The following is an 11,700-nucleotide window of genomic DNA, read 5'->3' as shown; positions in this document are numbered from 1 at the left end:
AGTGGGGTAACTGCCTTGTTCAGGGAACAGTGGGTTACTGCCTTGTTCAGGGGAACAGTGGGGTAACTGTCTTGTTCAGGGAACAGTGGGGTAACTGCCTTGTTCAGGGAACAGTGGGTTAACTGCCTTGTTCAGGGAACAGTGGGGTAACTGCCTTGTTCAGGGGAACAGTGGGTTACTGCCTTGTTCAGGGAACAGTGGGTTAACTGCCTTGTTCAGGGAACAGTGGGGTAACTGCCTTGTTCAGGGAACAGTGGGGTAACTGCCTTGTTCAGGAGAACAGTGGGGTAACTGCCTTGTTCAGGGGAACAGTGGGGTAACTGTCTTGTTCAGGGGAACAGTGGGGTAACTGTCTTGTTCAGGGGAACAGTGGGTTAACTGCCTTGTTCAGGGGAACAGTGGGGTAACTGCCTTGTTCAGGGGAACAGTGGGGTAACTGCCTTGTTCAGGTGCATAATGACGGCCTACCGGGGAACAGTGGGTTAACTGCCTTGTTCAGGGGAACGGTGGGTAACTGCCTTGTTCAGGGGAACAGTGGGTTAACTGCCTTGTTCAGGGAACAGTGGGGTAACTGCCTTGTTCAGGGGAACAGTGGGTTAACTGCCCTGTTCAGGGGAACAGTGGGTTAACTGCCTTGTTCAGGGAACAGTGGGTTAACTGCCTTGTTCAGGTGCATAATGATGGCCTACCGGGGAGCAGGGGTTAACTGCCTTGTTCAGGTGCATAATGATGGCCTACCCGGGAACAGTGCATTAACTGCCTTGTTCAGGTGCATAATGATGGCCCACCGGGGAACAGTGGGTTACTGCCTTGGTCAGGGGAACAGTGGGGTAACTCCCTTGTTCAGGGAACAGTGGGTTAAACTGCCTTGTTCTGGGGAACAGTGGGTTAAACTGCCTTGTTCAGGTGCATAATGACGGCCTAAACAGTGGGTTAAACTGCCTTGTTCAGGGGAACAGTGGGTTAAACTGCCTTGTTCAGGGAAGAGTGGGTTAACTGCCTTGTTCAGGTGCATAATGAACAGTGGTTAACTGCCTTGTTCAGGGGAACAGTGGGTTAACTGCCTTGTTCAGGGGAACAGTGGGTTAACTGCCTTGTTCAGGGAACAGTGGGTTAACTGCCTTGTACAGGTGAACAGTGGGGTAACTGCCTTGTTCAGGGAACAGTGGGTTAACTGCCTTGTTCAGGGGAACAGTGGGGTAACTGCCTTGTTCAGGGGAACAGTGGGTTAACTGCCTTGTTCAGGTGCATAATGACAGCCTGGGGAACAGTGGGTTAACTGCATTGTTCAGGGAACAGGTGGTTAACTGCCTTGTTCAGGGAACAGTGGGTTAACTGCCTTGTTCAGGGAACAGTGGGGTAACTGCCTTGTTCAGGGGAACAGTGGGTTAACTGCCTTGTTCAGGGAACAGTGGGTTAACTGCCTTGTTCAGGGGAACAGTGGGTTAAACTGCCTTGTTCAGGGAACAGTGGGTTAACTGCCTTGTTCAGGGGAACAGTGGGTTAACTGCCTTGTTCAGGGGAACAGTGGGTTAACTGCCTTGTTCAGGGGAACAGTGGGTTAACTGCCTTGTTCAGGGAACAGTGGGTTAACTGCCTTGTTCAGGGGAACAGTGGGTAACTGCCTTGTTCAGGGGAACAGTGGGTTAACTGCCTTGTTCAGGGAACAGTGGGTTAACTGCCTTGTTCAGGGGAACAGTGGGTTAACTGCCTTGTTCAGGGGAACAGTGGGTTAACTGCCTTGTTCAGGGAACAGTGGGTTAACTGCCTTGTTCAGGGAACAGTGGGTTAACTGCCTTGTTCAGGGGAACAGTGGGTTAACTGCATTGTTCAGGGAACAGTGGGTTAACTGCCTTGTTCAGGGGAACAGTGGGGTAACTGCCTTGTTCAGGGGAACAGTGGGTTAACTGCCTTGTTCAGGGGAACAGTGGGGTAACTGCCTTGTTCAGGGGAACAGTGGGTTAACTGCCTTGTTCAGGGGAACAGTGGGTTAACTGCCTTGTTCAGGGGAACAGTGGGGTAACTGCCTTGTTCAGGGGAACAGTGGGGTAACTGCCTTGTTCAGGGAACAGTGGGTAACTGCCTTGTTCAGGGGAACAGTGGGTTACTGCCTTGTTCAGGGGAACAGTGGGTTAACTGCCTTGTTCAGGGGAACAGTGGGTTAACTGCCTTGTTCAGGGGAACAGTGGGTTAACTGCCTTGTACAGGGGAACAGTGTGGTAACTGCCTTGTTCAGGGGAACAGTGGGTTAACTGCCTTGTTCAGGGGAACAGTGGGTTAACTGCCTTGTTCAGGGAACAGTGGGTTAACTGCCTTGTTCAGGTGCATAATGATGGCCTACCGGGGAACAGGGGGTTAACTGCCTTGTTCAGGTGCATAATGATGGCCTACCCGGGAACAGTGCATTAACTGCCTTGTTCAGGTGCAGATGGCCCACCGGGGAACAGTGGGTTAACTGCCTTGTTCAGGGGAACAGTGGGGTAACTGCCTTGTTCAGGGGAACAGTGGGTTAAACTGCCTTGTTCAGGGGAACAGTGGGTTAACTGCCTTGTTCAGGGCATACATGAACTGGTTGGGTTAAACTGCCTTGTTCAGGGAACAGTGGGTTAAACTGCCTTGTTCAGGGGAACAGTGGGTTAACTGCCTTGTTCAGGGGAACAGTGGTTAACTGCCTTGTTCAGGGGAACAGTGGGTTAACTGCCTTGTTCAGGGAACAGTGGGTTAACTGCATTGTTCAGGGGAACAGTGGGTTAACTGCCTTGTTCAGGGAACAGTGGGTAACTGCCTTGTTCAGGGGAACAGTGGGTTAACTGCCTTGTTCAGGGAACAGTGGGTTAACTGCCTTGTTCAGGGGAACAGTGGGTTAACTGCCTTGTTCAGGTGCATAATGACAGCCTACCGGGGAACAGTGGGTTAACTGCCTTGTTCAGGGGCATGGTTAACTGCCTTGTTCAGGGGAACAGTGGGTTAACTGCCTTGTTCAGGGGAACAGTGGGGTAACTGCCTTGTTCAGGGAACAGTGGGTTAACTGCCTTGTTCTGTTCAGGGAACAGTGGGTTAACTGCCTTGTTCAGGGAACAGTGGGTTAACTGCCTTGTTCAGGGGAACAGTGGGTTAACTGCCTTGTTCAGGGGAACAGTGGGGTAACTGCCTTGTTCAGGGAACAGTGGGTTAACTGCCTTGTTCAGGGAACAGTGGGTTAACTGCCTTGTTCAGGGAACAGTGGGTTAAACTGCCTTGTTCAGGGAACAGTGGGTAACTGCCTTGTTCAGGGGAACAGTGGGTTAACTGCCTTGTTCAGGGAACAGTGGGTTAACTGCCTTGTTCAGGGGAACAGTGGGTTAACTGCCTTGTTCAGGGGAACAGTGGGTTAACTGCCTTGTTCAGGGAACAGTGGGTTAACTGCCTTGTTCAGGGAACAGTGGGTTAACTGCCTTGTTCAGGGGAACAGTGGGTTAACTGCCTTGTTCAGGGGAACAGTGGGTTAACTGCCTTGTTCAGGGGAACAGTGGGGTAACTGCCTTGTTCAGGGAACAGTGGGTTAACTGCCTTGTTCAGGGGAACAGTGGGTAACTGCCTTGTTCAGGGGAACAGTGGGTTAACTGCCTTGTTCAGGGGAACAGTGGGTTAACTGCCTTGTTCAGGGAACAGTGGGTTAACTGCCTTGTTCAGGGAACAGTGGGTTAACTGCCTTGTTCAGGGAACAGTGGGTTAACTGCCTTGTTCAGGGGAACAGTGGGTTAACTGCCTTGTTCAGGGAACAGTGGGTTAACTGCCTTGTTCAGGGAACAGTGGGGTAACTGCCTTGTTCAGGGAACAGTGGGTTAACTGCCTTGTTCAGGGGAACAGTGGGGTAACTGCCTTGTTCAGGTGCATAATGACAGCAGGGGAACAGTGGGGTAACTGCCTTGTTCAGGGAACAGTGGGGTAACTGCCTTGTTCAGGGGAACAGTGGGTTAACTGCCCTGTTCAGGGAACAGTGGGTTAACTGCCTTGTTCAGGGGAACAGTGGGTTAAACTGCCTTGTTCAGGGGAACAGTGGGTTAACTGCCTTGTTCAGGTGCATAATGCCTTGTTCAGGGGAACAGTGGGTTAACTGCCTTGTTCAGGGAACAGTGGGGTAACTGCCTTGTTCAGGGGACAGTGGGTTAACTGCCTTGTTCAGGGGAACAGTGGGTAACTGCCTTGTTCAGGGAACAGTGGGTTAACTGCCTTGTTCAGGGAACAGTGGGTTAACTGCATTGTTCAGGGAACAGTGGGTTAACTGCCTTGTTCAGGGAACAGTGGGTAACTGCCTTGTTCAGGGAACAGTGGGTTAACTGTCTTGTTCAGGGGAACAGTGGGGTAACTGCCTTGTTCAGGGGAACAGTGGGTTAACTGCCTTGTTCAGGGAACAGTGGGGTAACTGCCTTGTTCAGGGGAACAGTGGGGTAACTGCCTTGTTCAGGTGCATAATGATGGCCTACCGGGAACAGTGGGTTAACTGCCTTGTTCAGGGGAACAGTGGGTTAACTGCCTTGTTCAGGGAACAGTGGGTTAACTGCCTTGTTCAGGGAACAGTGGGGTAACTGCCTTGTTCAGGGGAACAGTGGGTTAACTGCCCTGTTCAGGGGAACAGTGGGTTAACTGCCTTGTTCAGGGAACAGTGGGTTAACTGCCTTGTTCAGGTGCATAATGATGGCCTACCGGGAGCAGGGGGTTAACTGCCTTGTTCAGGTGCATAATGATGGCCTACCGGGAACAGTGCATTAACTGCCTTGTTCAGGTGCATAATGATGGCCCACCGGGAACAGTGGGTTACTGCCTTGGTCAGGGGAACAGTGGGGTAACTCCCTTGTTCAGGGGAACAGTGGGTTAAACTGCCTTGTTCTGGGGAACAGTGGGTTAAACTGCCTTGTTCAGGTGCATAATGACGGCCTATCAGGGAACAGTGGGTTAAACTGCCTTGTTCAGGGAACAGTGGGTTAAACTGCCTTGTTCAGGGAAGAGTGGGTTAACTGCCTTGTTCAGGGGAACAGTGGTTAACTGCCTTGTTCAGGGGAACAGTGGGTTAACTGCCTTGTTCAGGGAACAGTGGGTTAACTGCATTGTTCAGGGAACAGTGGGTTAACTGCCTTGTACAGGTGAACAGTGGGGTAACTGCCTTGTTCAGGGAACAGTGGGTTAACTGCCTTGTTCAGGGAACAGTGGGGTAACTGCCTTGTTCAGGGGAACAGTGGGGTAACTGCCTTGTTCAGGTGCATAATGACAGCCTACCGGGAACAGTGGGTTAACTGCATTGTTCAGGGAATGGTGGTTAACTGCCTTGTTCAGGGAACAGTGGGTTAACTGCCTTGTTCAGGGAACAGTGGGGTAACTGCCTTGTTCAGGGGAACAGTGGGTTAACTGCCCTGTTCAGGGGAACAGTGGGTTAACTGCCTTGTTCAGGGGAACAGTGGGTTAAACTGCCTTGTTCAGGGAACAGTGGGTTAACTGCCTTGTTCAGGGAACAGTGGGGTAACTGCCTTGTTCAGGGAACAGTGGGTTAACTGCCCTGTTCAGGGGAACAGTGGGTTAACTGCCTTGTTCAGGGAACAGTGGGTTAAACTGCCTTGTTCAGGGAACAGTGGGTAACTGCCTTGTTCAGGGGAACAGTGGGTTAACTGCCTTGTTCAGGGGAACAGTGGGTTAACTGCCTTGTACAGGGGAACAGTGGGGTAACTGCCTTGTTCAGGGAACAGTGGGTTAACTGCCTTGTTCAGGGGAACAGTGGGTTAACTGCATTGTTCAGGGAACAGTGGGTTAACTGCCTTGTTCAGGGGAACAGTGGGTTAACTGCATTGTTCAGGGAACAGTGGGTTAACTGCCTTGTACAGGGGAACAGTGGGGTAACTGCCTTGTTCAGGGGAACAGTGGGTTAACTGCCTTGTTCAGGGGAACAGTGGGGTAACTGCCTTGTTCAGGGAACAGTGGGTTACTGCCTTGTTCAGGGAACAGTGGGTTAACTGCCTTGTTCAGGGAACAGTGGGGTAACTGCCTTGTTCAGGGGAACAGTGGGGTAACTGCCTTGTTCAGGAGAACAGTGGGGTAACTGCCTTGTTCAGGGGAACAGTGGGTTACTGCCTTGTTCAGGGAACAGTGGGTTAACTGCCTTGTTCAGGGGAACAGTGGGTTAACTGCATTGTTCAGGGAACAGTGGGTTAACTGCCTTGTACAGGGGAACAGTGGGTAACTGTCTTGTTCAGGGGACCAGTGGGGTAACTGCCTTGTTCAGGGGAACAGTGGGTTAACTGCCTTGTTCAGGGGAACAGTGGGTTAACTGCCTTGTTCAGGTGCATAATGATGGCCTACCGGGGAGCAGGGGGTTAACTGCCTTGTTCAGGTGCATAATGATGGCCTACCCGGGAACAGTGGGGTTAACTGCCTTGTTCAGGTGCATAATGATGGCCCACCGGGGAACAGTGGGTTACTGCCTTGTTCAGGGGAACAGTGGGTAACTCCTTGTTCAGGGGAACAGTGGGTTAAACTGCCTTGTTCTGGGGAACAGTGGGTTAAACTGCCTTGTTCAGGTGCATAATGACGGCCTATCAGGGAACAGTGGGTTAAACTGCCTTGTTCAGGGGAACAGTGGGTTAAACTGCCTTGTTCAGGGGAAGAGTGGGTTAACTGCCTTGTTCAGGGGAACAGTGGTTAACTGCCTTGTTCAGGGGAACAGTGGGTTAACTGCCTTGTTCAGGGGAACAGTGGGTTAACTGCATTGTTCAGGGAACAGTGGGTTAACTGCCTTGTACAGGTGAACAGTGGGGTAACTGCCTTGTTCAGGGAACAGTGGGTTAACTGCCTTGTTCAGGGAACAGTGGGGTAACTGCCTTGTTCAGGGGAACAGTGGGGTAACTGCCTTGTTCAGGTGCATAATGACAGCCTACCGGGGAACAGTGGGTTAACTGCATTGTTCAGGGAATGGTGGTTAACTGCCTTGTTCAGGGGAACAGTGGGTTAACTGCCTTGTTCAGGGGAACAGTGGGGTAACTGCCTTGTTCAGGGGAACAGTGGGTTAACTGCCTGTTCAGGGGAACAGTGGGTTAACTGCCTTGTTCAGGGGAACAGTGGGTTAAACTGCCTTGTTCAGGGGAACAGTGGGTTAACTGCCTTGTTCAGGGGAACAGTGGGGTAACTGCCTTGTTCAGGGGAACAGTGGGTTAACTGCCCTGTTCAGGGGAACAGTGGGTAAACTGCCTTGTTCAGGGGAACAGTGGGTAAACTGCCTTGTTCAGGGGAACAGTGGGTAAACTGCCTTGTTCAGGGAACAGTGGGTTAACTGCCTTGTTCAGGGGAACAGTGGGTTAACTGCCTTGTACAGGGGAACAGTGGGGTAACTGCCTTGTTCAGGGGAACAGTGGGTTAACTGCCTTGTTCAGGGGAACAGTGGGTTAACTGCCTTGTTCAGGGGAACAGTGGGTTAACTGCCTTGTTCAGGGGAACAGTGGGTTAACTGCATTGTTCAGGGGAACAGTGGGTTAACTGCCTTGTTCAGGGGAACAGTGGGGTAACTGCCTTGTTCAGGGGAACAGTGGGTTAACTGCCTTGTTCAGGGGAACAGTGGGTTAACTGCCTTGTTCAGGGGAACAGTGGGTTAACTGCCTTGTTCAGGGGAACAGTGGGTTAACTGCCTTGTTCAGGGAACAGTGGGTTAACTGCCTTGTTCAGGGAACAGTGGGTAACTGCCTTGTTCAGGGGAACAGTGGGTTAACTGCCTTGTTCAGGGGAACAGTGGGTTAACTGCATTGTTCAGGGGAACAGTGGGTTAACTGCCTTGTTCAGGGAACAGTGGGGTAACTGCCTTGTTCAGGGGAACAGTGGGTTAACTGCCTTGTTCAGGGGAACAGTGGGGTAACTGCCTTGTTCAGGTGCATAATGACAGCCTACCGGGAACAGTGGGGTAACTGCCTTGTTCAGGGGAACAGTGGGGTAACTGCCTTGTTCAGGGGAACAGTGGGTTAACTGCCCTGTTCAGGGAACAGTGGGTTAACTGCCTTGTTCAGGGAACAGTGGGTTAAACTGCCTTGTTCAGGGGAACAGTGGGTTAACTGCCTTGTTCAGGTGCATAATGATGGCCCACCGGGGAACAGTGGGTTACTGCCTTGTTCAGGGGAACAGTGGGGTAACTGCCTTGTTCAGGGAACAGTGGGTTAACTGCCTTGTTCAGGGGAACAGTGGGTAACTGCCTTGTTCAGGGAACAGTGGGTTAACTGCCTTGTTCAGGGGAACAGTGGGTTAACTGCATTGTTCAGGGGAACAGTGGGTTAACTGCCTTGTTCAGGGAACAGTGGGGTAACTGCCTTGTTCAGGGGAAAGTGGGTTAACTGCCTTGTTCAGGGAACAGTGGGGTAACTGCCTTGTTCAGGGAACAGTGGGTTAACTGCCTTGTTCAGGGAACAGTGGGTTAACTGCCTTGTTCAGGTGCATAATGACAGCCTACCGGGAACAGTGGGTTAACTGCCTTGTTCAGGGGAACGGTGGGTAACTGCCTTGTTCAGGGAACAGTGGGTTAACTGCCTTGTTCAGGGAACAGTGGGCTAACTGCCTTGTTCAGGTGCATAATGATGGCCTACCGGGGAACAGTGGGTTAACTGCCTTGTTCAGGGAACAGTGGGGTAACTGCCTTGTTCAGGGGAACAGTGGGGTAACTGCCTTGTTCAGGGGAACAGTGGGTTAACTGCCTTGTTCAGGGAACAGTGGGTTAACTGCCTTGTTCAGGTGCATAATGATGGCCTACCGGGGAACAGTGGGTTAACTGCCTTGTTCAGGTGCATAATGATGGCCTACCGGGGAACAGTGGGGTAACTGCCTTGTTCAGGTGCATAATGATGGCCCACCGGGGAACAGTGGGTTACTGCCTTGTTCAGGGGAACAGTGGGTTAAATGCCTTGTTCAGGGGAACAGTGGGTTAAACTGCCTTGTTCTGGGGAACAGTGGGTTAAACTGCCTTGTTCTGGGGAACAGTGGGTTAAATGCCTTGTTCAGGTGCATAATGACGGCCTACCGGGGAACAGTGGGTTAAACTGCCTTGTTCAGGGGAACAGTGGGTTAAACTGCCTTGTTCAGGGGAACAGTGGGTTAACTGCCTTGTTCAGGTGCATAATGATGGCCCACCGGACAGTGGGTTACTGCCTTGTTCAGGGAACAGTGGGGTAACTGCCTTGTTCAGGGGAACAGTGGGTTAAACTGCCTTGTTCTGGGGAACAGTGGGTTAAACTGCATTGTTCTGGGGAACAGTGGGTTAACTGCCTTGTTCAGGTGCATAATGACGGCCTATCAGGGTACAGTGGGTTAAACTGCCTTGTTCAGGGGAACAGTGGGTTAAACTGCCTTGTTCAGGGGAACAGTGGGTTAAACTGCCTTGTTCAGGGGAACAGTGGGTTAACTGCCTTGTTCAGGGGAACAGTGGGTTAACTGCCTTGTTCAGGGGAACAGTGGGTAACTGCCTTGTTCAGGGGAACAGTGGGTTAACTGCCTTGTTCAGGGGAACAGTGGGTTAACTGCATTGTTCAGGGAACAGTGGGTTAACTGCCTTGTACAGGGGAACAGTGGGGTAACTGCCTTGTTCAGGGGAACAGTGGGTTAACTGCCTTGTTCAGGGGAACAGTGGGGTAACTGCCTTGTTCAGGGAACAGTGGGGTAACTGCCTTGTTCAGGTGCATAATGACAGCCTACCGGGGAACAGTGGGGTAACTGCCTTGTTCAGGGGAACAGTGGGGTAACTGCCTTGTTCAGGGGAACAGTGGGTTAACTGCCCTGTTCAGGGGAACAGTGGGTTAACTGCCTTGTTCAGGGGAACAGTGGGTTAAACTGCCTTGTTCAGGGGAACAGTGGGTTAACTGCCTTGTTCAGGTGCATAATGATGGCCCAGGGGAACAGTGGGTTACTGCCTTGTTCAGGGGAACAGTGGGGTAACTGCCTTGTTCAGGGGAACAGTGGGTTAACTGCCTTGTTCAGGGAACAGTGGGTAACTGCCTTGTTCAGGGGAACAGTGGGTTAACTGCCTTGTTCAGGGGAACAGTGGGTTAACTGCCTTGTTCAGGGAACAGTGGGGTAACTGCCTTGTTCAGGGGAACAGTGGGTTAACTGCCTTGTTCAGGGAACAGTGGGTAACTGCCTTGTTCAGGGGAACAGTGGGTTAACTGCCTTGTTCAGGGGAACAGTGGGTTAACTGCATTGTTCAGGGAACAGTGGGTTAACTGCCTTGTTCAGGGAACAGTGGGGTAACTGCCTTGTTCAGGGGAACAGTGGGTTAACTGCCTTGTTCAGGGGAACAGTGGGGTAACTGCCTTGTTCAGGTGCATAATGACAGTGGGAACAGTGGGGTAACTGCCTTGTTCAGGGAACAGTGGGGTAACTGCCTTGTTCAGGGGAACAGTGGGTTAACTGCCTTGTTCAGGGGAACAGTGGGTTAACTGCCTTGTTCAGGGGAACAGTGAGTTAAACTGCCTTGTTCAGGGAACAGTGGGTTAACTGCCTTGTTCAGGTGCATAATGATGGCCCACCGGGGAACAGTGGGTTACTGCCTTGTTCAGGGAACAGTGGGGTAACTGCCTTGTTCAGGGAACAGTGGGTTAACTGCCTTGTTCAGGGGAACAGTGGGTAACTGCCTTGTTCAGGGAACAGTGGGTTAACTGCCTTGTTCAGGGGAACAGTGGGTTAACTGCATTGTTCAGGGAACAGTGGGTTAACTGCCTTGTTCAGGGGAACAGTGGGGTAACTGCCTTGTTCAGGGGAAAGTGGGTTAACTGCCTTGTTCAGGGAACAGTGGGGTAACTGCCTTGTTCAGGGGAACAGTGGGTTAACTGCCTTGTTCAGGTGCATAATGAACAGTGGGTTAACTGCCTTGTTCAGGGAACAGTGGGTTAACTGCCTTGTTCAGGGGAACAGTGGGTTAACTGCCTTGTTCAGGGGAACAGTGGGTTAACTGCCTTGTTCAGGTGCATAATGATGGCCTAGGGGAACAGTGGGTTAACTGCCTTGTTCAGGGGAACAGTGGGGTAACTGCCTTGTTCAGGGGAACAGTGGGGTAACTGCCTTGTTCAGGGAACAGTGGGTTAACTGCCTTGTTCAGGGAACAGTGGGTTAACTGCCTTGTTCAGGTGCATAATGATGGCCTACCGGGGAACAGTGGGGTAACTGCCTTGTTCAGGTGCATAATGATGGCCCACCGGGAACAGTGGGTTACTGCCTTGTTCAGGGGAACAGTGGGTTAAATGCCTTGTTCAGGGAACAGTGGGTTAAACTGCCTTGTTCAGGGGAACAGTGGGTTAAACTGCCTTGTTCTGGGGAACAGTGGGTTAACTGCCTTGTTCAGGTTCATAATGACGGGGAACAGTGGGTTAAACTGCCTTGTTCAGGGGAACAGTGGGTTAAACTGCCTTGTTCAGGGGAACAGTGGGTTAACTGCCTTGTTCAGGTGCATAATGATGGCCCACCGGAGAACAGTGGGTTACTGCCTTGTTCAGGGAACAGTGGGTTAACTGCCTTGTTCAGGGGAACAGTGGGTTAAACTGCCTTGTTCTGGGGAACAGTGGGTTAAACTGCATTGTTCTGGGGAACAGTGGGTTAACTGCCTTGTTCAGGTGCATAATGACGGCCTATCAGGGTACAGTGGGTTAAACTGCCTTGTTCAGGGGAACAGTGGGTTAAACTGCCTTGTTCAGGGAACAGTGGGTTAAC

The sequence above is a fragment of the Oncorhynchus tshawytscha genome, linkage group LG15, assembly GCF_018296145.1.
Source record: "Oncorhynchus tshawytscha isolate Ot180627B linkage group LG15, Otsh_v2.0, whole genome shotgun sequence".
NCBI lineage: Eukaryota > Metazoa > Chordata > Actinopteri > Salmoniformes > Salmonidae > Oncorhynchus > Oncorhynchus tshawytscha.
Note: the sequence above shows the minus strand (reverse complement) of the source record.